Raw genomic sequence first — 26,914 nt, 5'->3', positions numbered from 1 at the left:
AAACACAATACACAGATATACTAAAAATAAAGGTACTTTATTTTTATGACAATATGCCAAAGTATCTCAGTGAGTACCCTCAGTATGAGTATGTTTTTAGAGTAACACGTGCTTTTCAGGACAGGTGCAGAGCACATGGCCTGCTTCAGCTCCTCAAAAGCTTTCTGACAGTTTGCTGTCCATAATACCTTTTTAGGCATCTTCTTGGAAGTGAGGTCATTAAGAGGGGCTGCAATGGAGCCATAGTTCTTAATGAACCTCCTATAATACCCAGTGAGGCCTAGGAAGGCTCTCACCTGGGTCTGTGTGGTAGGGGGAACCCAGTCTATGATAGTCTGGATTTTCCCCTGAAGTGGTGCAATCTGTTCCCCACCAACAAGGTGTCCCAGATAAACCACCTTACCCTGCCCTATCTGGCACTTTGAAGCCTTGATAGTGAGGCCTGCCTTTTGCAGGGCCTCCAAAACTTTCCATAGGTGGACCAGGTGCTCATCCCAGCTGGAGCTAAAGACAGCTATATCGTCCAGATATGCTGCACTGAAAGCTTCCAGCACTTGCAGGACTGTGTTCACCAACCTCTGAAAAGTGGCAGGTGCATTTTTCAAACCAAAAGGCATTACAGTGAACTGGTAATGTCCTCCAATGGTTGAAAATGCAGTCTTAGGTTTAGCATCTTCTGACAATTTGATCTGCCAATACCCTGCAGTCAAATCAAAAGTGCTTAGATACTTGGCAGATGCCAGTGTATCTATGAGCTCATCTGCCCTGGGTATAGGGTGAGCATCAGTTTTGGTTACAAGGTTGAGACCTCTATAGTCTACACAAAACCGCATTTCCTTTTTTCCATCTTTGGAATGGGGTTTTGGTACAAGTACCACAGGAGAAGCCCATGGACTTTCAGAGTGCTCAACCACTCCTAGTTCCAACATTTTCTGGACCTCTTGCTTTATGCAGTCCCTGACATGGTCAGGCTACCTATAGATCTTACTTTTGACAGGCAAGCTGTCTCCAGTATCTATAGTGTGCTCACACCAAGAAGTGGTACCTGGCACAGTAGAGAAGAGTTCAGAGAACTGATCTAGGAGATTTATGCAATTGTCTTTCTGCTCAGCAGTAAGACAATCAGCCAAAACTACACCTTCCACAAGAGCATCTTCTTCTGTGGAAGAGAAGAGATCAGGTAGAGGATCACTGTCTTCTTCCTGTCCCTCATCAGTTGCCATGAGCAGGGTGAGATCAGCCCTGTCATGGTAGGGTTTCAGGCGGTTTACATGGAGTACCCTAAGGGGACTCCTTGCAGTGCCTAAGTCAACCAAATAGGTGACTTCACCCTTTTTCTCAACAATTGTGTGGGGTCCACTCCATTTATCTTGGAGTGCTCTTGGGGCCACAGGCTCCAAGACCCACACTTTCTGCCCTGGTTGGTACTGAACCAAAACAGCCTTCTGATCATGCCATTGCTTCTGGAGCTCTTGGCTGGCCTGAAGGTTTTTACTGGCCTTTTTCATATACTCAGCCATCCTTGATCTGAGGCCAAGTACATAGTCCACAATATCCTGCTTAGGAGCTTTTAAAGGTTGTTCCCAACCCTCCTTTACAAGTGTGAGTGGACCCCTAACAGGGTGTCCAAAAAGAAGTTCAAAGGGGCTGAAGCCCACTCCTTTCTGGGGTACCTCCCTGTAGGCAAAAAGGAGGCATGGTAGAAGGATATCCCATCTCCTGCGCAGTTTTTCAGGGAGACCCATAATCATGCCTTTGAGAGTTTTGTTAAATCTCTCCACCAGTCCATTTGTTTGTGGATGATAGGGTGTTGTGAACTTATAAGTTACACCACACTCCTTCCACATGGCCTTTAAGTATGCAGACATGAAATTGCTTCCCCTGTCTGATACTACTTCCTTTGGGAAGCCCACCCTGGAAAATATTCCCAGGAGGGCCTTTGCCACTGCAGGAGCTGTAGTGGTCCTTAAAGGAATAGCTTCAGGATATCTTGTGGCATGGTCCACTACCACCAAGATGAATCTATTGCCTGAAGCAGTAGGAGGGTCAAGGGGGCCAACTATGTCAACCCCTACCCTTTCAAAGGGTACCCCAACCACAGGCAGTGGAATAAGGGGTGCCTTTGGAGTTCCACCTGTTTTGCCACTGGCTTGACAGGTTTCACAGGACTTACAAAAATCTTTTGTGTCCTCAGACATCCTAGGCCAATGAAACAAGGGAACAAGCCTGTCCCAAGTTTTCATTTGTCCTAGATGCCCAGCTAGGGGAATGTCGTGTGCCAGAGTTAGGAGGAACTTTCTGTACTCCTGAGGAATCATCAATCTCCTGGCAGCTCCAGGTTTAGGATCCCTTGCCTCAGTGTACAAGAGGTTGTCCTCCCAGTAAACTCTGTGAGAGTCACTGACATCCCCATTAGCCTGTTTGACAGCTTGCTGTCTCAGACCCTCTAATGTGGGACAGGTTTGCTGTGCCAAACTCAGCTCCTCTCTGGCAGGCCCCCCTTCACCCAAAAGCTCAGCAGTATCTGCTTCAAGCTCCTCTGGTGTAGGTTCTGCACAGGGAGGGAATTCTTCTTCCTCTTAAGTTGAATCCACTGTAGAGGGAGGGATGGTAGGAAGTGGTTTGCTTCTACTAGCCCTAGCTTTAGGGAGCACTTGGTCCATTGTTCCAGGATCCAAGCTTCCCTGTCGTCTTTGCTTTTTGGCCTGAGCCCTGCTTAAAGCAAAAATATGCCCTGGGATGCCCAGCATTGCTGCATGGGCCTCCAACTCCACATCTGACCAAGCTGATGTCTCCAAATCATTTCCTAGTAGACAGTCTACAGGTAAATCTGTGGCTACCACAACTTTCTTTGGACCAGTAACCCCCCCCCAGTTGAGATTAACAACAGCCATGGGGTGGCTAAGTGTGTTGTTGTGAGCATCGGTTACTTGGTACTGGTGACCAAGTAGGTGTTGTTCAGGGTGGACCAGTTTCTCTATGACCATAGTCACACTGGCACCAGTGTCCCTGTAGGCCTGAACCTCAACACCATTTATTAGGGGTAGCTGCTTGTACTTATCCATATTAAGGGGACAAGCAGCTAAGGTGGCTAAATCAATAGCCCCCTCAGAGACTAACACAGCCTCTGTGGCCTCCCTAACAAGGCCAACCCCAACTAAATGACCAAAAGTGAGCCCAGCTACTCCCTTGGATTGGCTATTAGTAGGCTTGCTCCCACCACCACTGCTATTAGTAGGGACACTAGGTATAGCAGTAGGGGTTGTAGTGGTAGGAGGCTTGGTGCTTTTCTTGGGACAACTGGAATCTGTTGCCCAATGGCCTTTTAATTTACAAAAATAGCACCATGGTTTCTTTTCCTTGTTCTGATTAAAGGAGGATTTGGACCCACCACCCCCACCAGAGTGTTTTTGTGGGCCTGATGAAGACTCATTTTTAGATTTGTCCCCACCCTTGTCTGAAGACTTACCATCCTTCTTTTTGTTGCCATCTTTGTCACCCCCTGTATGAACTTTTCTGTTCACTCTTGTTCTGACCCATTTGTCTGCCTTCTTTCCCAATTCTTGGGGAGAGGTCAGATCAGAGTCCACCAAGTACTGGTGCAACAAATCAGACACACAATTATTAAGAATATGCTCTCTCAGGATCAAGTTATACAGGCTTTCAAAGTCAGTAACCTTACTGCCATGTAACCACCCCTCCAAGGCCTTCACTGAATGGTCAATGAAATCAACCCAGTCTTGTGAAGACTCCTTTTTGGTCTCTCTGAACTTTATCCTGTATTGTTCAGTGGTTAAGCCATAACCATCCAGGAGTGCATTCTTAAGAACTTGGAAATTGTTGGCATCATTTTCTTTCACTGTAAGGAGTCTATCCCTACCTTTTCCACTAAATGATAGCCATAGGATAGCAGCCCACTGCCTTTGAGGGACATCCTGTACAACACAGGCCCTCTCAAGTGCAGCAAGCCACTTGTTAATGTCATCCCCCTCCTTATAAGGGAGAACTATCTTGTGCAGATTCCTGGAATCATGCTCTTTTACAGGATGACTATGGGGAATACTGCTGCTGCCACCATGGGTTTCCAAACCCAATTTCTGTCTTTCCTTCTCTACTTCTAAGGATTGTCTATCTAAATCCAGCTGTTGCTGTTTAAGCTTCAGTCTGGATTGCTCCACTCTTAATCTATTGAGCTCCCTTTCTAACATTCTGTCATCAGGGTGGGTGGGAGGGACATTCCTAGACACAGAAGTATGGTGAGAATGGATAGAAGGAGACCTGTCCCTTACAGAAGCCACCCTAACAGCTTGGCTAACAGAAACATCATTTCTACTGTAATGAGAATGAATGCTCTTGCTATGATGTGAGACAACACTATCTGTATGGTGTGAATCTACATCAGTACCAACTATGCTAGACTGTCTAGTAATGGGCAGGCTAAGAAGTTTCTTTCCTGAACCTTTACCTGGGGGTGTCCCTGGATCAGATTGAGAACCATTAGCTACTTTTTCAACAGATGTGGCAACCATGGCCTTATCCTGTTCTCTAAGCATGTTAATTAACAGTTCTAAGGAAGGATTCTTCCCTACACTCAAACCTCTCTCTATGCAGAGACTCCTTGCTCCTTTCCAGCTAAGGTGATCATATGCAAGTTTGGACAGATCAACATTTTGGCCTGTGCCAGACATTTTTAGAGAGAGTTAAAGTGATAGAAAAAGAGAAAAAAGTTTTCAGAACTTTTTAGAAAGACAGAAAAAAAACTTTTTAAACTTTTAAGAACTTTTTGAAAGTTTAGAAGTACTTTTCAGCACTTTAGAAAAGAGTGAAAAGAGGAAATGCAAAACTTTTTAGCACTGTGTACACACACTGAACTTGTTTTGTATATTTTTCTCTTATGAAAAGTACAATGACAAGAGTGGTAAGTAGTCTCAAAGCACTTATCCCACCGCTGCACAACCAATGTAGGAGGCTGGACCGGCTTGTAGTGAGTACCAAGGGGTACTTGCACCTTGCACCAGGCCCAGGTATCCCTTATTAGTGTATAGGGTGTCTAGCAGCTTAGGCTGATAGATAATGGTAGCTTAGCAGAGCAGCTTAGGCTGAACTAGGAGACGTGTGAAGCTACTACAGTACCACCAGTGTCACTTGCACAATATCATAAGAAAACACAATACACAGATATACTAAAAATAAAGGTACTTTATTTTTATGACAATATGCCAAAGTATCTCAGTGAGTACCCTCAGTATGAGGATAGCAATTATACACAAGTTATATGTACACAATACCAAAAATATGCAGTATAGTCTTAGAAAACAGTGCAAACAATGTATAGTTACAATAGGATGCAATGGGAACACATAGGGATAGGGGCAACACAAACCATATACTCCAAAAGTGGAATGCGAACCACGAATGGACCCCAAACCTATGTGACCTTGTAGAGGGTCGCTGGGACTATTAGAAAATAGTGAGAGTTAGAAAATTAGCCCTCCCCAAGACCCTGAAAAGTGAGTGCAAAGTGCACTGAAGTTCCCCAAAAGAAAAAGAAGTCGTGATAGAGGAATAATGCAGGAAAGACACAAACCAACAATGCAACAACTATGGATTTCCAATCTAGGGTACCTGTGGAACAAGGGGACCAAGTCCAAAAGTCACAAGCAAGTCGGAGATGGGCATATGCCCAGGAAATGCCAGCTGCGGGTGCAAAGAAGCTTCGACTGGACAGAAGAAGCTGCGGTTTCTGCAGGAACGAAAAGGGCTAGAGACTTCCCCTTTGGTGGACGGATCCCTCTTGCCCAGTAGAGTCGTTCAGAAGTGTTTTCCCACCGAAAGAACGCCAACAAGCCTTGCTAGCTGCAAATTGTGCGGTTATCGTTTTTGGACGCTGCTGTGGCCCAGGAGGGACCAGGAGGTCGCAAATTGGACCAGGAGAGAGAGGGGATGTCGAGCAAGACAAAAAGCCCTCTCTGAAGCAGGTAGCATCTGGATAAGTGCCAGAAACAGGCACTACGAGGATGCGTGAAACAGTGCTCGCCGAAGTTGCACAAAGGAGTCCCACATCGCCGGAGACCAACTTATAAAGTCGTGCAATGCAGGTTAGAGTGCCGTGGACCCAGGCTTGGCTGTGCACAAAGGATTTCCACCGGAAGTGCACAGGGGCCAGAGTAGCTGCAAAAGTTGCGGTTCCCAGCAATGCAGCCCAGCGAGGTGAGGCAAGGACTTACCTCCACCAAACTTGGACTGAAGAGTCACTGGACTGTGGGGGTCACTTGGACAGAGTTGCTGGATTCGAGGGACCTCGCTCGTCGTGCTGAGAGGAGACCCAAGGGACCGGTGATGCAGCTTTTTGGTGCCTGCGGTTGCAGGGGGAAGATTCCGTCGACCCACGGGAGATTTCTTCGGAGCTTCTCGTGCAGAGAGGAGGCAGACTACCCCCACAGCATGCACAAGCAGGAAAACAGTCGAGAAGGCGGCAGGATCAGCGTTACAGAGTTGCAGTAGTCGTCTTAGCTACTTTGTTGCAGTTTTGCAGGCTTCCAGCGCGGTCAGCAGTCGATTCCTTATCAGAAGGTGAAGAGAGAGATGCAGAGGAACTCTGATGAGCTCTTGCATTCGTTATCTAAAGTTTCCCCAGAGACAGAGACCCTAAAATAGCCAGAAAAGAGGGTTTGGCTACTTAGGAGAGAGGATAGGCTACTAACACCTGAAGGAGCCTATCAGAAGGAGTCTCTGACGTCACCTGGTGGCACTGGCCACTCAGAGCAGTCCAGTGTGCCAGCAGCACCTCTGTTTCCAAGATGGCAGAGGTCTGGAGCACACTGGAGGAGCTCTGGACACCTCCCAGGGGAGGTGCAGGTCAGGGGAGTGGTCACTCCCCTTTCCTTTGTCCAGTTTCGCGCCAGAGCAGGAGCTAAGGGGTCCCTGAACCGGTGTACACTGGCTTATGCAGAATTGGGCACATCTGTGCCCAAGAAAGCATTTCCAGAGGCTGGGGGAGGCTACCCCTCCCCTGCCTTCACACCATTTTCCAAAGGGAGAGGGTGTAACACCCTCTCTCAGAGGAAGTCCTTTGTTCTGCCATCCTGGGACAAGCCTGGCTTGACCCCAGGGGGGCAGAAACCTGTCTGAGGGGTTGGCAGCAGCAGCAGCTGCAGTGAAACCCCAGGAAAGGCAGTTTGGCAGTACCAGGGTCTGTGCTACAGACCACTGGGATCATCGAATTGTGCCAACAATGCCAGGATGGCATAGAGGGGGCAATTCCATGATCTTAGAAATGTTACATGGCCATATTTGGAGTTACCATTGTGAAGCTACATATAGGTATTGACCTATATGTAGTGCACGCGTGTAATGGTGTCCCCGCACTCACAAAGTTCAGGGAATTGGCTCTGAACAATGTGGGGGCACCTTGACTAGTGCCAGGGTGCCCTCACACTTAGTAACTTTGCACCTAACCTTTACCAGGTAAAGGTTAGACATATAGGTGACTTATAAGTTACTTAAGTGCAGTGTAAAATGGCTGTGAAATAACGTGGACGTTATTTCACTCAGGCTGCAGTGGCAGGCCTGTGTAAGAATTGTCAGAGCTCCCTATGGGTGGCAAAAGAAATGCTGCAGCCCATAGGGATCTCCTGGAACCCCAATACCCTGGGTACCTCAGTACCATATACTAGGGAATTATAAGGGTGTTCCAGTAAGCCAATGTAAATTGGTAAAATTGGTCACTAGCCTGTTAGTGACAATTTGAAAGAAATGAGAGAGCATAACCACTGAGGTTCTGATTAGCAGAGCCTCAGTGAGACAGTTAGTCACTACACAGGTAACACATTCAGGCACACTTATGAGCACTGGGGCCCTGGTGAACAGGGTCCCAGTGACACATACAACTAAAACAACATATATACAGTGAAAAATGGGGGTAACATGAAAGGCAAGATGGTACTTTCCTACACTAGTTCAGCCTAAGCTGCTCTGCTAAGCTACCATTATCTATCAGCCTAAGCTGCTAGACACCCTATACCCTAATAAGGGTAACTGGGCCTGGTGCTAGGTGTAAGTACCCCTTGGTACTCACTACAAGCCAGTCCAGCCTCCTACATTGGTTGTGCAGTGGTGGGATAAGTGCTCTGTAACTACTTACCACTTTTGTCATTGTACTTTTCATAAGAGAAAAATATACAAAACAAGTTCAGTGTATGTATACCTAACCAACAAGTTTTGCATTTCTTTTCTCACCTCTTTTCTAAAGTGCTGAAAAGTACCTCTAACTTTCTAAAAAGTTCTTAAAAAGTTTAAAAAGTTTTTTCTGTCTTTCCAAAAGTTCTGAAAAACTTTTTCTTCACTTTTTCTGTCACTTAAACACTGTCTAAAATGTCTAGCACAGGCCAAACTGTTGATCTGTCCAAACTTGCTTATGATAACCTTAGCTGGAAAGAAGCAAGTAGTCTCTGCATAGATAGAGGTTTAAGTGTAAGGAAGAATCCCTCTAGAGAACTGTTGGTAAATATGCTTGTTGAACAGGATAAGGCCAGAGCTGGCACAACTGTTGAAAAGTTAGCTGATGGTTCCCACTCTGATTCTGGGGCACCACTAGCAAAAGAAGTGGGAGGGAAACTTCCAAGCCTGCCCCCTAGCAGACAACCTAGCATAGTTGGTACTGATGTTGAGTCACATCATACAGATAGTGTGGTCTCACATCACAGTAAAAGTATTCCTTCTCATCATAGTAGAAGTGCTGTTTCTGTTAGCCAAGCTGTTAGGGTGCCTTCTGTTAGGGCCAGGTCTCCTTCTGTTCTATCTCAGCATACTTCTGTCTCTAGACATACCTCACCCACCCACCCTGATGACAGAGTGTTAGAAAGGGAGCTCAATAGATTGAGAGTGGAACACACCAGACTGAAGCTCAAGAAGCAACAGCTGGATTTGGATAGGCAGTCCTTAGAGGTGGAAAGGGAAAGACAGAAATTGGGTTTAGAAACCCATGGTGGCAGCAGCAGTATTCCCCATAGTCATCCTGCAAAAGAGCATGATTCCAGGAATCTGCACAAGATAGTTCCCCCTTATAAGGAGGGGGATGACATTAACAAGTGGATTGCTGCACTTGAGAGGGCCTGTGTTGTACAGGATGTCCCTCAAAGGCAGTGTGCTGCTATCCTATGGCTATCATTTAGTGGAAAGGGTAGGGATAGGCTCCTTCCTGTGAAAGAAAGTGATGCCAATAATTTTGCAGTTCTTAAGAATGCACTCCTAGATGGTTATGGCTTAACCACTGAACAGTACAGGATGAAGTTCAGAGAGACCAAAAAGGAGTCTTCACAAGACTATGTTGATTTTGTTGACCATTCAGTGAAGGCCTTGGAGGGGTGGTTACATGACAGTAAAGTTACTGATTATGAAAGCCTGTATAACTTGATCCTGAGAGAGCATATACTTAATAACTGTGTGTCTGATTTGTTGCACCAGTACCTGGTGGACTCTGATCTGACCTCTCCCCAAGAATTGGGAAAGAAGGCAGACAAATGGGTCAGAACAAGGGTGAACAGAAACGTTCATACAGGGGGTGACAAAGATGGCAATAAGAAGAAGGATGGTAAGTCTTCTGACAAGGGTGGGGGCAAATCTAAAAATTAGTCTTCATCAGGCCCACAAAAACACTCTGGTGGGGGTGGTGGGTCCAAATCCTCTTCAAATCAAAACAAAGAAAAGAAACCATGGTGCTATTTATGTAAAATAAAAGGCCATTGGACAACAGATCCCAGTTGTCCAAAGAAAAGCACCAAGCCTCCTACCACTACAACCCCTACTGCTACACCTAGTGTCCCTACTAATAGCAGTGGTGGTGGGAGCAAACCTACTAATAGCCAATCCAAGGGAGTAGCTGGGCTCACTTTTGGTAACTTAGTTGGGGTTGGTCTTGTTAGGGAGACCACAGAGGCTGTGTTAGTCTCTGAGGGGGCTATTGATTTAGCCACCTTAGTTGCTTGTCCCCTTAACATGGATAAGTACAAGCAACTACCTATAATAAATGGTGTTGAGGTTCAGGCCTACAGGGACACTGGTGCCAGTGTTACAATGGTAATAGAGAAACTGGTCCACCCTGAACAACACCTATTTGGTCACCAGTACCAAGTAACCGATGCTCACAACAACACACTTAGCCAACCCATGGCTGTTGTAAATCTCAACTGGGGGGGGTTACTGGTCCAAAGAAAGTTGTGGTTGCCTCAGATTTACCTGTAGACTGTCTACTTGGAAATGATTTAGAGACATCAGCTTGGTCAGATGTGGAGTTGGAGGCCCATGCAGCAATGCTGGGCATCCCAGGGCATATTTTTGCTTTAACCAGGGCTCAGGCCAAAAAGCAAAAAGGACAGGGTGACTTGGATCCTGGAACAATGGACCAAGTGCTCCCTAAAGCTAGGGCTAGTAGAAGTAAAGCACTACCTACTATCCCTCCCTCTACAGTGGATTCTACTTCTGAGGAAGAAGAATTTCCACCCTGTGCAGAACCTACACCAGAGGAGCTGGAAGCAGACACTGCTGAGCTTTTGGGTGAAGGGGGGCCTGCCAGGGAGGAGCTGAGTGTGGCACAGCAGACCTGTCCCACACTAGAGGGTCTAAGACAGCAAGCTGTCAAACAAGCAAATGGGGATGTCAGTGACTCTCACAGAGTTTACTGGGAGGACAACCTCTTGTACACTGAAGCAGGGGTCCTAAACCTGGAACTGCCAGGAGATTAGTGATTCCTCAGGAGTACAGAAAGTTCCTCCTAACTCTAGCCCACGACATTCCCTTAGCTGGACATTTGGGGCAAATGAAAACTTGGGACAGGCTTGTTCCCTTGTTTCATTGGCCTAGAATGTCAGAGGACACAAGAGAGTTTTGTAAGTCCTGTGAAACCTGTCAAGAAGTGGCAAGACAGGTGGCACTCCAAAGGCACCCCTCATTCCACTGCCTGTGGTTGAGGTTCCCTTTGAAAGGGTAGGGGTTGACATAGTTGGCCCCTTGACCCTCCTACTGCTTCAGGCAATAGGTTTATCTTGGTGGTAGTGGACCATGCCACCAGAAATCCTGAAGCAATTCCTCTAAGGACCACTACAGCACCTGCAGTGGCAAAGGCCCTCCTGGGAATATTTTCCAGGGTGGGCTTCCCAAAAGAGGTGGTATCAGACAGGGGAAGCAATTTCATGTCTGCTTACTTAAAGGCCATGTGGAAGGAGTGTGGTGTTACATACAAGTTCACCAATCCCTATCATCCACAAACAAATGGACTAGTGGAGAGATTTAACAAAACTCTCAAAGGCATGATTATGGGACTCCCTGAAAAACTCCGCAGGAGATGGGATATCCTTTAACCATGCCTCCTTTTTGCTTACAGGGAGGTACCTCAGAAAGGAGTGGGCTTCAGCCCCTTTGAACTCCTCTTTGGACACCCTGTGAGAGGTCCTCTAACACTTGTTAAGGAGGGTTGGGAACAACCTTTAAAAGCTCCAAAGCAAGACACAGTGGACTATGTACTTGGCTCAGATCAAGGATGGCTGAGTACATGAAAAAGGCCAGTAAAAACCTTCAGGCCAGCCAAGAGCTCCAAAAGCAATGGCATGACCAGAAGGCTGTTTTAGTTCAGTACCAACCAGGGCAGAAAGTGTGGGTCTTGGAGCCTGTGGCCCCAAGAGCACTCCAAGATAAATGGAGTGGACCCCTGTAGGAAAGTACCATCTTGCCTGGCATGTTACCCCCATTTTTCACTGTATATATGTTGTTTTAGTTGTATGTGTCACTGGGACCCTGGTAACCCAGGGCCCAAGTGCTCATAAGTGTGCCTGAATGTGTTACCTGTGTAGTGACTAACTGTCTCACTGAGGCTCTGCTAATCAGAACCTCAGTGGTTATGCTCTCTCATTTCTTTCCAAATTGTCACTAACAGGCTAGTGACCATTTTTACCAATTTACATTGGCTTACTGGAACACCCTTATAATTCCCTAGTATATGGTACTGAGGTACCCAGGGTATTGGGGTTCCAGGAGATCCCTATGGGCTGCAGCATTTCTTTTGCCACCCATAGGGAGCTCTGACAATTCTTACACAGGCCTGCCACTGCAGCCTGAGTGAAATAACGTCCACGTTATTTCACAGCCATTTTACACTGCACTTAAGTAACTTATAAGTCACCTATATGTCTAACCTTTACCTGGTAAAGGTTAGGTGCAAAGTTACTTAGTGTGAGGGCACCCTGGCACTAGCCAAGGTGCCCCCACATTGTTCAGAGCCAATTCCCTGAACTTTGTGAGTGCGGGGACACCATTACACGCGTGCACTACATATAGGTCACTACCTATATGTAGCTTCACAATGGTAACTCCGAATATGGCCATGTAACATGTCTATGACCATGGAATTGCCCCCTCTATGCCATCCTGGCATAGTTGGCACAATCCCATGATCCCAGTGGTCTGTAGCACAGACCCTGGTACTGCCAAACTGCCCTTCCTGGGGTTTCACTGCAGCTGCTGCTGCTGCCAACCCCTCAGACAGGCATCTGCCCTCCTGGGGTCCAGCCAGGCCTGGCCCAGGATGGCAGAACAAAGAACTTACTCTGAGAGAGGGTGTGACACCCTCTCCCTTTGGAAAATGGTGTGAAGGCAGGGGAGGAGTAGCCTCCCCCAGCCTCTGGAAATGCTTTCTTGGGCACAGATGTGCCCAATTCTGCATAAGCCAGTCTACACCGGTTCAGGGACCCCTTAGCCCCTGCTCTGGCGCGAAACTGGACAAAGGAAAGGGGAGTGACCACTCCCCTGACCTGCACCTCCCCTGGGAGGTGTCCAGAGCTCCTCCAGTGTGCTCCAGACCTCTGCCATCTTGGAAACACTGGACTGCTCTGAGTGGCCAGTGCCACCAGGTGACGTCAGAGACTCCTGCTGATAGGCTCCTTCAGGTGTTAGTAGCCTATCCTCTCTCCTAGGTAGCCAAACCCTCTTTTCTGGCTATTTAGGGTCTCTGTCTCTGGGGAAACTTTAGATAACGAATGCAAGAGCTCATCCGAGTTCCTCTGCATCTCCCTCTTCACCTTCTGATAAGGAATCGACTGCTGACCGCGCTGGAAGCCTGCAAACCTGCAACATAGTAGCAAAGACGACTACTGCAACTCTGTAACGCTGATCCTGCAGCCTTCTCGACTGTTTTCCTGCTTGTGCATGCTGTGGGGGTAGTCTGCCTCCTCTCTGCACCAGAAGCTCCGAAGAAATCTCCCGTGGGTCGACGGAATCTTCCCCCTGCAACCGCAGGCACCAAAAAGCTGCATTACCGTTCCCTTGGGTCTCCTCTCAGCACGACGAGCGAGGTCCCTCGAATCCAGCGACTCTGTCCAAGTGACCCCCACAGTCCAGTGACTCTTCAGCCCAAGTCTGGTGGAGGTAAGTCCTTGCCTCACCTCGCTGGGCTGCATTGCTGGGAACCGCGACTTTGCAGCTACTCCGGCCCCTGTGCACTTCCGGCGGAAATCCTTTGTGCATAGCCAAGCCTGGGTCCACGGCACACTAACCTGCATTGCACGACTTTCTAAGTTGGTCTCCGGCGACGTGGGACTCCTTTGTGCAACTTCGGCGAGCACCGTTTCACACATCCTCATAGTGCCTGTTTCTGGCACTTCTCCGGGTGCTACCTGCTTCAGTGAGGGCTCTTTGTCTTGCTCGACGTCCCCTCTCTCTTCAGGTCCAATTTGCGACCTTCTGGTCCCTCCTGGGCCCCAGCAGCGTCCAAAAACGCCAAACGCACGATTTGCAACTAGCAAGGCTTGTTGGCGTTCTTTCGGCGGGAAAACACTTCTGCACGACTTTCCAAGGCAAGCGGGATCCGTCCCCCAAAGGGGAAGTCTCTAGCCCTTTTTGTTCCTGCAGAAACCTCAGCTTCTTCTGTCCAGTAGAAGCTTCTTTGCACCCGCAGTTGGCATTTCCTGGGCATATGCCCATCTCCGACTTGCTTGTGACTTTTGGACTTGGTCCCCTTGTTCCACAGGTACCCTAGATTGGAAATCCACAGTTGTTGCATTGCTGGTTTGTGTCTTTCCTGCATTATTCCTCTAACACGACTACTTTGTCCTTAGGGGAACTTTAGTGCACTTTGCACTCACTTTTCAGGGTCTTGAGGAGGGTTATTTTTCTAACTCTCACTATTTTCTAATAGTCCCAGCGACCCTCTACAAGGTCACATAGGTTTGGGGTCCATTCGTGGTTCGCATTCCACTTTTGGAGTATATGGTTTGTGTTGCCCCTATCCCTATGTTTCCCCATTGCATCCTATTGTAACTATACATTGTTTGCACTGTTTTCTAAGACTATACTGCATATTTTTGCTATTGTGTATATATATCTTGTGTATATTTCCTATCCTCTCACTGAGGGTACACTCTAAGATACTTTGGCATATTGTCATAAAAATAAAGTACCTTTATTTTTAGTATAACTGTGTATTGTGTTTTCTTATGATATTGTGCATATGACACTAAGTGGTACTGTAGTAGCTTCACACGTCTCCTAGTTCAGCCTAAGCTGCTCTGCTAAGCTACCATTATCTATCAGCCTAAGCTGCTAGACACCCTATACACTAATAAGGGATAACTGGGCCTGGTGCAAGGTGCAAGTACCCCTTGGTACTCACTACAAGCCAGTCCAGCCTCCTACATTGGTTGTGCAGTGGTGGGATAAGTGCTTGAGGCTACTTACCACTCTTGTCATTGTACTTTTCATAAGAGAAAAATATACAAAACAAGGTCAGTGTATATACACATAGCCAAAAAGTTTTGCATTTCCTCTTTTCACTCTTTTCTAAGTGCTGAAAAGTACCTCTAAACTTTCAAAAAGTTCTTAAAAGTTTAAAAAGTTTTTTTCTGTCTTTCCAAAAAAAGTTCTGAAAACTTTTTTCTCTTTTTCTATCACTTTAACTCTCTCTAAAAAATGTCTGGCACAGGCCAAAGTGTTGATCTGTCCAAACTTGCATATGACAACCTTAGCTGGAAAAGAGCAAGGAGTCTCTGTATAGAGAGAGGTTTGAGTGTAGGGAAGAATCCTTCCTTGGAACTGTTACTTAACATGCTTAGAGAACAGGATAAGGCCATAGGTGCCTCATCTGTTGAAAAAGTACCTAATAGTTCTCAATCTGATTCAGGGACTCCCCCAGGAAAAGATTCAGGAAAGAAACTTCCTAGCCTGCCCATTACTAGACAATCTAGCATAGATGGTAATGATGATGAGCCACACCATATAAATAGTGTTGTCTCACACCATAGCAAAAGCATTTATTCTCACCATACTGGTAGTAATGTTTCTGTAAACCAAGCTGTTAGGGTGGCTTCTGTAAGGGACAGGTCTCCTTCTGTTCATTCCCATCATAGCTCTGTTTCTAGAAATGTCCCTCCCACCAACCCTGATGACAGAATGTTAGAGAGGGAACTCAATAAGTTGAGGGTGGAACAAACCAGACTGAAGCTTAAAAAGCAACAGCTGGATTTGGATAGACAGTCTTTTGAATTAGAGAAGGAAAGACAGAAGTTGGGTTTAGATACCCATGGTGGCAGCAGCAGTATTCCCCATAGTCATCCTGCAAAAGAGCATGATTCCAGGAATCTGCACAAGATAGTTCCCCCTTATAAGGAGGGGGATGACATTAACAAGTGGTTTGCTGCACTTGAGAGGGCCTGTGTTGTACAGGATGTCCCTCAAAGGCAGTGGGCTGCTATCCTATGGCTATCATTTAGTGGAAAAGGTAGGGATAGGCTCCTTACTGTGAAAGAAAATTATGCTAATAATTTCCAAGTTCTTAAGAATGCACTCCTGGATGGTTATGGCTTAACCACTGAACAGTACAGGATAAAGTTCAGAGAGACCAAAAAGGAGTCTTCACAAGACTGGGTTGATTTCATTGACCATTCAGTGAAGGCCTTGGAGGGGTGGTTACATGGCAGTAAAGTTACTGATTATGACAGCCTGTATAACTTGATCCTGAGAGAGCATATTCTTAATAATTGTGTGTCTGATTTGTTGCACCAGTACTTGGTGGACTCTGATCTGACCTCTCCCCAAGAATTGGGAAAGAAGGCAGACAAATGGGTCAGAACAAGAGTGAACAGAAAAGTTCATAAAGGGGGTGACAAAGATGGCAACAAAAAGAAGGATGGTAAGTCTTCTGACAAGGGTGGGGACAAATCTAAAAATGAGTCTTCATCAGGCCCACAAAAACACTCTGGTGGGGGTGGTGGGTCGAAATCCTCCTTTAATCAGAACAAGGAAAAGAAACCATGGTGCTATTTATGTAAAATAAAAGGCCATTGGACAACAGATCCCAGTTGTCCAAAGAAAGGCACCACAGCTCCTACCACTACAACCCCTACTGCTACACCTAGTGTCCCTACTAATAGCAGTGGTGGTGGGAGCAAACCTACTAATAGCCAATCCAAGGGAGTAGCTGGGCTCACTTTTGGTAACTTAGTTGGGGTTGGTCTGATTAGGGAGACCACAGAGGCTACTTTAGTCTCTGAAGGGGCTATTGATTAATCCACTTTGGTTGCTTGCCCCCATAACTTGGAGAAGTACAAGCAACTAACCCTAATAAATGGTGTTGAGGTCCAGGCCTACAGGGACACAGGTGCCAGTGTCACAATGGTGATTGAGAAACTGGTGCACCCTGAACAACACATACTTGGACACCAGTACCAAGTAACCGATGCTCACAACATAACACAAAGCCACCCCATGGCTGTTGTAAATCTCAACTGGGGGGGGGTAACTGGTCCAAAGAAAGTTGTGGTAGCTTCAGATTTACCTGTAGACTGTCTATTAGGGAATGATTTGGAGACATCAGCTTGGTCAGATGTGGAGTTGGAGGCCCATGCAGCAATGCTGGGCATCCCAGGGCATATTTTTGCTTTGACAAGGGCTCAGGCCAAAAAGCAAAAAGGACAGGGAAGCTTGGATCCTGGAACAATGGACCAAGTGCTCCCTAAAGCTAGGGCTAGTAGAAGCAAACCACTTCCTACTATCCCTCCCTCTACAGTGGATTCAACTTCTGAGGAAGAAGAATTCCCTCCCTGTGCAGAACCTACACCAGAGGAGCTGGAAGCAGACACTGCTGAGCTTTTGGGTGAAGGGGGGCCTGCCAGAGAGGAGCTGAGTGTGGCACAGCAAACCTGTCCCACATTAGAGGGTCTCAGACAGCAAGCTGTCAAACAGGCTAATGGGGATGTCAGTGACTCTCACAGAGTTTACTGGGAGGACAACCTCTTGTACACTGAGCATAGGGATCCTAAACCTGGAGCTGCCAGGAGATTAGTGATTCCTCAGGAGTACAGAAAGTTCCTCCTAACACTGGCACATGACATTCCCCTATTTGGGCACCTGGGTCAAATGAAAACTTGGGACAGATTGGTTCCATTGTTTCATTGGCCTAGGATGTCTGAGGACACAAAGGAATTTTGTAAGTCCTGTGAAACCTGTCAAGCCAGTGGCAAGACAGGTGGCACCCCAAAGGCACCCCTTATCCCACTGCCTGTGGTTGGGGTTCACTTTGAGAGGGTAGGGGTTGACATAGTTGGCCCCCTTGACCCTCCTACTGCTTCAGGCAATAGGTTTATCTTGGTGGTAGTGGACCATGCCACAAGATATCCTGAAGCAATTCCTTTAAGGACCACTACAGCTCCTGCAGTGGCAAAGGCCCTCCTGGGAATATTTTCCAGGGTGGGCTTCCCAAAGGAAGTAGTATCAGACAGAGGAAGCAATTTCATGTCTGCATACTTAAAGGCCATGTGGAAGGAGTGTGGTGTAACGTACAAGTTCACAACACCCTATCATCCACAAACAAATGGACTGGTGGAGAGATTTAATAAAACTCTCAAAGGCATGATTATGGGTCTCCCTGAAAAACTCCGCAGGAGATGGGATATCCTTCTACCATGCCTCCTTTTTGCCTACAGGGAGGTACCCCAGAAAGGAGTGGGCTTCAGCCCCTTTGAACTTCTTTTTGGACACCCTGTTAGGGGTCCACTCACACTTGTAAAGGAGGGTTGGGAACAACCTTTAAAAGCTCCTAAACAGGATATTGTGGATTATGTACTTGGCCTCAGATCAAGGATGGCTGAGTACATGAAAAAGGCCAGTAAAAACCTTCAGGCCAGCCAAGAGCTCCAGAAGCAATGGCATGATCAGAAGGCTGTTTTGGTTCAGTACCAACCAGGGCAGAAAGTGTGGGTCTTGGAGCCTGTGGCCCCAAGAGCACTCCAAGATAAATGGAGAGGACCCCACACAATTGTTGAAAAGAAGGGTGAAGTCACCTACTTGGTTGACTTAGGCACTGCCAGGAGTCCCCTTAGGGTGCTCCATGTCAACCGCCTGAAACCCTACTATGACAGGGCTGATCTCACCCTGCTCATGGCAACTGATGAGGGACAGGAAGAAGACAGTGATCCTCTACCTGATCTCTTCTCTTCCCCAGAATAAGATGCTCTTGTGGAAGGTGTAGTTTTGGCAGATTGTCTTACTGCTGAGCAGAAAGACCATTGCATAAATCTCCTAGGACAATTTTCAGAACTCTTCTCTCCTGTGCCAGGCACCACTTCTTGGTGTGAGCACACTATAGATACTAGAGACAGTTTAACTGTCAAAAGTAAGATCTATAGGCAGCCTGACCATGTCAGGGACTGCGTAAAGCATGAGGTTCAGAAAATGTTGGAACTAGGAGTGGTTGAGCACTCTGACAGTCCATGGGCTTCTCCTGTGGTACTGGTACCAAAACCCAATTCTAAAGATGGAAAGAAGGAAATGCGGTTTTGTGTAGACTATAGAGGTCTCAACTTGGTAACCAAAACTGATGCTCACCCTATACCCAGGGCAGATGAGCTTATAGATACACTGGCATCTGCCAAGTATCTAAGCACTTTTGATTTCACTGCAGGGTATTGGCAGATCAAATTATCAGAAGATGCTAAACCTAAGACTGCATTTTCTACCATTGGAGGACATTACCAGTTTACTGTAATGCCTTTTGGTTTGAAAAATGCACCTGCCACTTTTCAGAGGTTGGTGAACACAGTCCTGCAAGGGCTGGAAGCTTTCAGTGCAGCATATTTGGACGATATAGCTGTCTTTAGCTCCAGCTGGGATGATCACCTGGTCCACCTATGGAAAGTTTTGGAGGCCCTGCAAAAGGCAGGCCTCACTATCAAGGCTTCAAAGTGCCAGATAGGTCAGGGTAAGGTGGTTTATCTGGGACACCTTGTTGGTGGGGAACAGATTGCACCACTTCAGGGGAAAATCCAAACAATTATTGATTGGGTTCCCCCTACCACTCAGACTCAGGTGAGAGCCTTCCTAGGCCTCACTGGGTATTACAGGAGGTTCATTAAGAACTATGGCTCCATTGCAGCCCCTCTTAATGACCTCACATCCAAGAAAATGCCTAAAAAGGTATTATGGACAGCAAACTGTCAGAAAGCTTTTGAGGAGCTGAAGCAGGCCATGTGCTCTGCACCTGTCCTGAAAAGCCCTTGTTACTCTAAAAAATTCTATGTCCAAACTGATGCATCTGAATTAGGAGTAGGGGTAGTCCTATCACAACTTAATTCTGAGGGCCAGGATCAACCTGTTGCTTTTATTAGTAGAAGGTTTACCCCTAGAGAAAAGCGTTGGTCTGCCATTGAGAGGGAGGCCTTTGCTGTGGTCTGGGCTCTGAAGAAGTTGAGGCCATACCTGTTTGGCACTCACTTCATTGTTCAGACAGACCACAAACCTCTACTTTGGCTAAAACAAATGAAAGGTGAAAATCCTAAATTGTTGAGGTGGTCCATATCCCTACAGGGAATGGACTATACAGTGGAACATAGACCTGGGAGTAGCCACTCCAATGCAGATGGACTCTCCAGATATTTCCACTTAGACAATGAAGACTCATCAGGTCATGGCTAGTCTTATTGTCCTTCGTTTGGTGGGGGGTTGTGTAGGAAAGTACCATCTTGCCTGGCATGTTACCCCCATTTTTCACTGTATATATGTTGTTTTAGTTGTATGTGTCACTGGGACCCTGGTAACCCAGGGCCCCAGTGCTCATAAGTGTGCCTGAATGTGTTACCTGTGTAGTGACTAACTGTCTCACTGAGGCTCTGCTAATCAGAACCTCAGTGGTTATGCTCTCTCATTTCTTTCCAAATTGTCACTAACAGGCTAGTGACCATTTTTACCAATTTACATTGGCTTACTGGAACACCCTTATAATTCCCTAGTATATGGTACTGAGGTACCCAGGGTATTGGGGTTCCAGGAGATCCCTATGGGCTGCAGCATTTCTTTTGCCACCCATAGGGAGCTCTGACAATCCTTACACAGGCCTGCCACTGCAGCCTGAGTGAAATAACGTCCACGTTATTTCACAGCCATTTTACACTGCACTTAAGTAACTTATAAGTCACCTATATGTCTAACCTTTACCTGGTAAAGGTTAGGTGCAAAGTTACTTAGTGTGAGGGCACCCTGGCACTAGCCAAGGTGCCCCCACATTGTTCAGAGCCAATTCCCTGAACTTTGTGAGTGCGGGGACACCATTACACGCGTGCACTACATATAGGTCACTACCTATATGTAGCTTCACAATGGTAACCCCGAATATGGCCATGTAACATGTCTATGATCATGGAATTGCCCCCTCTATGCCATCCTGGCATAGTTGGCACAATCCCATGATCCCAGTGGTCTGTAGCACAGACCCTGGTACTGCCAAACTGCCCTTCCTGGGGTTTCACTGCAGCTGCTGCCAACCCCTCAGACAGGCATCTGCCCTCCTGGGGTCCAGCCAGGCCTGGCCCAGGATGGCAGAACAAAGAACTTCCTCTGAGAGAGGGTGTGACACCCTCTCCCTTTGGAAAATGGTGTGAAGGCAGGGGAGGAGTAGCCTCCCCCAGCCTCTGGAAATGCTTTCTTGGGCACAGATGTGCCCAATTCTGCATAAGCCAGTCTACACCGGTTCAGGGACCCCTTAGCCCCTGCTCTGGCGCGAAACTGGACAAAGGAAAGGGGAGTGACCACTCCCCTGACCTGCACCTCCCCTGGGAGGTGTCCAGAGCTCCTCCAGTGTGCTCCAGACCTCTGCCATCTTGGAAACAGAGGTGCTGCTGGCACACTGGACTGCTCTGAGTGGCCAGTGCCACCAGGTGACGTCAGAGACTCCTGCTGATAGGCTCCTTCAGGTGTTAGTAGCCTATCCTCTCTCCTAGGTAGCCAAACCCTCTTTTCTGGCTATTTAGGGTCTCTGTCTCTGGGGAAACTTTAGATAACGAATGCAAGAGCTCATCCGAGTTCCTCTGCATCTCCCTCTTCACCTTCTGATAAGGAATCGACTGCTGACCGCGCTGGAAGCCTGCAAACCTGCAACATAGTAGCAAAGACGACTACTGCAACTCTGTAACGCTGATCCTGCCGCCTTCTCGACTGTTTTCCTGCTTGTGCATGCTGTGGGGGTAGTCTGCCTCCTCTCTGCACCAGAAGCTCCGAAGAAATCTCCCGTGGGTCGACGGAATCTTCCCCCTGCAACCGCAGGCACCAAAAAGCTGCATTACCGGTCCCTTGGGTCTCCTCTCAGCACGACGAGCGAGGTCCCTCGAATCCAGCGACTCTGTCCAAGTGACCCCCACAGTCCAGTGACTCTTCAGCCCAAGTCTGGTGGAGGTAAGTCCTTGCCTCACCTCGCTGGGCTGCATTGCTGGGAACCGTGACTTTGCAGCTACTCCGGCCCCTGTGCACTTCCGGTGGAAATACTTCGTGCACAGCCAAGCCTGGGTCCACGGCACTCTAACCTGCATTGCACGACTTTCTAAGTTGGTCTCCGGCGACGTGGGACTCCTTTGTGCAACTTCGGTGAGCACCGTTTCACGCATCCTTGTAGTGCCTGTTTCTGGCACTTCGCCGGGTGCTACCTGCTTTAGAGAGGGCTTCTTGTCTTGATCGACATCCTCTCTCTCTCCTGGTCCAATTTGCGACCTCCTGGTCCCTCCTGGGCCCCGGCAGCGTCCAAAAACGCCAAACGCACGATTTGCGACTAGCAAAGCTTGTTGGCATCCTTTCGGCAGGAAAACACTTCTGCACGACTCTCCATGGCAAGTACGATAAGTCCACCAAAGGGGAAGTCTCTAGCCCTTTTCGTTCCTGCAGAAACCTCAGCTTCTTCTGTCCAGTAGAAGCTTCTTTGCACACACAGTTGGCATTTCCTGGGCATCTGCCCATCTCCGACTTGCTTGTGACTTTTGGACTTGGTCCCCTTATTCCACAGGTACCCTAGATTGGAAATCCACAGTTGTTGCATTGCTGGTTTGTGTCTTTCCTGCATTATTCCTCTAACACGACTACTTTGTCCTTAGGGGAACTTTAGTGCACTTTGCACTCACTTTTCAGGGTCTTGGGGAGGGTTATTTTTCTAACTCTCACTATTTTCTAATAGTCCCAGCGACCCTCTACAAGGTCACATAGGTTTGGGGTCCATTCGTGGTTCGCATTCCACTTTTGGAGTATATGGTTTGTGTTGCCCCTATCCCTATGTTTCCCCATTGCATCCTATTGTAACTATACATTGTTTGCACTGTTTTCTAAGACTATACTGCATATTTTTGCTATTGTGTATATATATCTTGTGTATATTTCCTATCCTCTCACTGAGGGTACACTCTAAGATACTTTGGCATATTGTCATAAAAATAAAGTACCTTTATTTTTAGTATAACTGTGTATTGTGTTTTCTTATGATATTGTGCATATGACACTAAGTGGTACTGTAGTAGCTTCACACGTCTCCTAGTTCAGCCTAAGCTGCTCTGCTAAGCTACCATTATCTATCAGCCTAAGCTGCTAGACACCCTATACACTAATAAGGGATAACTGGGCCTGGTGCAAGGTGCAAGTACCCCTTGGTACTCACTACAAGCCAGTCCAGCCTCCTACACCTGCCCATTACTAGACAATCTAGCATAGATGGTAATGATGATGAGCCACACCATATAAATAGTGTTGTCTCCCATCATAGCAAAAGCATTTATTCTCACCATACTGGTAGTAATGTTTCTGTTAACCAAGCTGTTAGGGTGGCTTCTGTAAGGGACAGGTCTCCTTCTGTTCATTCCCATCATAGCTCTGTTTCTAGGAATGTCCCTCCCACCAACCCTGATGACAGAATGTTAGAGAGGGAACTCAATAAGTTGAGGGTGGAACAAACCAGACTGAAGCTTAAAAAGCAACAGCTGGATTTGGATAGACAGTCTTTTGAATTAGAGAAGGAAAGACAGAAGTTGGGTTTAGATACCCATGGTGGCAGCAGCAGTATTCCCCATAGTCATCCTGCAAAAGAGCATGATTCCAGGAATCTGCACAAGATAGTTCCCCCTTATAAGGAGGGGGATGACATTAACAAGTGGTTTGCTGCACTTGAGAGGGCCTGTGTTGTACAGGATGTCCCTCAAAGGCAGTGGGCTGCTATCCTATGGCTATCATTTAGTGGAAAAGGTAGGGATAGGCTCCTTACTGTGAAAGAAAATGATGCTAATAATTTCCAAGTTCTTAAGAATGCACTCCTGGATGGTTATGGCTTAACCACTGAACAGTACAGGATAAAGTTCAGAGAGACCAAAAAGGAGTCTTCACAAGACTGGGTTGATTTCATTGACCATTCAGTGAAGGCCTTGGAGGGGTGGTTACATGGCAGTAAAGTTACTGATTATGACAGCCTGTATAACTTAATCCTGAGAGAGCATATTCTTAATAATTGTGTGTCTGATTTGTTGCACCAGTACTTGGTGGACTCTGATCTGACCTCTCCCCAAGAATTGGGAAAGAAGGCAGACAAATGGATCAGAACAAGAGTGAACAGAAAAGTTCATACAGGGGGTGACAAAGATGGCAACAAAAAGAAGGATGGTAAGTCTTCTGACAAGGGTGGGGACAAATCTAAAAATGAGTCTTCATCAGGCCCACAAAAACACTCTGGTGGGGGTGGTGGGCCCAAATCCTCTTTTAATCAGAACAAGGAAAAGAAACCATGGTGCTATTTATGTAAAATAAAAGGCCATTGGACAACAGATCCCAGTTGTCCAAAGAAAGGCACCACAGCTCCTACCACTACAACCCCTACTGCTACACCTAGTGTCCCTACTAATAGCAGTGGTGGTGGGAGCAAACCTACTAATAGCCAATCCAAGGGAGTAGCTGGGCTCACTTTTGGTAACTTAGTTGGGGTTGGTCTGATTAGGGAGACCACAGAGGCTACTTTAGTCTCTGAAGGGGCTATTGATTAATCCACTTTGGTTGCTTGCCCCCATAACTTGGAGAAGTACAAGCAACTAACCCTAATAAATGGTGTTGAGGTCCAGGCCTACAGGGACACAGGTGCCAGTGTCACAATGGTGATTGAGAAACTGGTGCACCCTGAACAACACATACTTGGACACCAGTACCAAGTAACCGATGCTCACAACATAACACAAAGCCACCCCATGGCTGTTGTAAATCTCAACTGGGGGGGGGTAACTGGTCCAAAGAAAGTTGTGGTAGCTTCAGATTTACCTGTAGACTGTCTATTAGGGAATGATTTGGAGACATCAGCTTGGTCAGATGTGGAGTTGGAGGCCCATGCAGCAATGCTGGGCATCCCAGGGCATATTTTTGCTTTGACAAGGGCTCAGGCCAAAAAGCAAAAAGGACAGGGAAGCTTGGATCCTGGAACAATGGACCAAGTGCTCCCTAAAGCTAGGGCTAGTAGAAGCAAACCACTTCCTACTATCCCTCCCTCTACAGTGGATTCTACTTCTGAGGAAGAAGAATTCCCTCCCTGTGCAGAACCTACACCAGAGGAGCTGGAAGCAGACACTGCTGAGCTTTTGGATGAAGGGGTGTAGGAGGCTGGACTGGCTTGTAGTGAGTACCAAGGGGTACTTGCACCTTGCACCAGGCCCAGTTATCCCTTATTAGTGTATAGGGTGTCTAGCAGCTTAGGCTGATAGATAATGGTAGCTTAGCAGAGCAGCTTAGGCTGAACTAGGAGACGTGTGAAGCTACTACAGTACCACCTAGTGTCATATGCACAATATCATAAGAAAACACAATACACAGTTATACAAAAAATAAAGGTACTTTATTTTTATGACAATATGCCAAAGTATCTTAGAGTGTACCCTCAGTGAGAGGATAGGAAATATACACAAGATATATATACACAATAGCAAAAATATGCAGTATAGTCTTAGAAAACAGTGCAAACAATGTATAGTTACAATAGGATGCAATGGGGAAACATAGGGATAGGGGCAACACAAACCATATACTCCAAAAGTGGAATGCGAACCACGAATGGACCCCAAACCTATGTGACCTTGTAGAGGGTCGCTGGGACTATTAGAAAATAGTGAGAGTTAGAAAAATAACCCTCCCCAAGACCCTGAAAAGTGAGTGCAAAGTGCACTAAAGTTCCCCTAAGGACAGAGAAGTCGTGTTAGAGGAATAATGCAGGAAAGACACAAACCAGCAATGCAACAACTGTGGATTTCCAATCTCGGGTACCTGTGGAACAAGGGGACCAAGTCCAAAAGTCACAAGCAAGTCGGAGATGGGCAGATGCCCAGGAAATGCCAGCTGCGGGTGCAAAGAAGCTTCTACTGGACAGAAGAAGCTGAGGTTTCTGCAGGAACGAAAAGGGCTAGAGACTTCCCCTTTGGTGGACGGATCCCTCTTGCTTTGGAGAGTCGTGCAGAAGTGTTTTCCCGCTGAAAGAACGCCAACAAGCCTTGATAGCTGCAAATCGTGCGTTTGGCGATTTTGGACGCTGCTGGGGCTCAGGAGGGACCAGGAGGTCGCAAATTGAACCTGAAGAGAGAGGGGACGTGGAGCAAGACAAAGAGCCCTCACTGAAGCAGGTAGCACCCGGAGAAGTGGCAGAAACAGGCACTACGAGGATGCGTGAAACGGTGCTCGCCGAAGTTGCACAAAGGAGTCCCACGTCGCCGGAGACCAACTTAGAAAGTCGTGCAATGCAGGTTAGAGTGCCGTGGACCCAGGCTTGGTTGTGCACAAAGGATTTCCACCGCAAGTGCACAGGGGCCGGAGTAGCTGCAAAGTCGCGGTTCCCAGCAATGCAGCCCAGCGAGGTGAGGCAAGGACTTACCTCCACCAAACTTGGGCTGAAGAGTCACTGGACTGTGCGGGTCACTTGGACAGAGTCGCTGGATTCGAGGGACCTCGCTCGTCGTGCTGAGAGGAGACCCAAGAGACCGGCGATGCAGCTCTTTGGTGCCTGCGGTTGCAGGGGGAAGATTCCGTCGACCCACGGGAGATTTCTTCGGATCTTCTGGTGCAGAGAGGAGGAAGGCTACCCCCACAGCATGCACAAGCAGGAAAACAGTCGAGAAGGCGGCAGGATCAGCGTTACAGAGTTGCAGTAGTCGTCTTTGCTACTATGTTGCAGGTTTGCAGGCTTCCAGCGCGGTCAGCAGTCGATTCCTTATCAGAAGGTGAAGAGGGAGATGCAGAGGAACTCGGATGAGCTCTTGCATTCGTTATCTAAAGTTTCCCCAGAGACAGAGACCCTAAATAGCCAGAAAAGAGGGTTTGGCTACCTAGGAGAGAGGATAGGCTACTAACACCTGAAGGAGCCTATCAGCAGGAGTCTCTGACGTCACCTGGTGGCACTGGCCACTCAGAGCAGTCCAGTGTGCCAGCAGCACCTCTGTTTCCAAGATGGCAGAGGTCTGGAGCACACTGGAGGAGCTCTGGACACCTCCCAGGGGAGGTGCAGGTCAGGGGAGTGGTCACTCCCCTTTCCTTTGTCCAGTTTCGCGCCAGAGCAGGGGCTAAGGGGTCCCTGAACCGGTGTAGACTGGCTTATGCAGAATTGGGCACA

The sequence above is a fragment of the Pleurodeles waltl genome, chromosome 2_1 (genome assembly GCF_031143425.1).
Source record: "Pleurodeles waltl isolate 20211129_DDA chromosome 2_1, aPleWal1.hap1.20221129, whole genome shotgun sequence".
Classification (NCBI taxonomy): Eukaryota; Metazoa; Chordata; class Amphibia; order Caudata; family Salamandridae; genus Pleurodeles; species Pleurodeles waltl.
Note: the sequence above shows the minus strand (reverse complement) of the source record.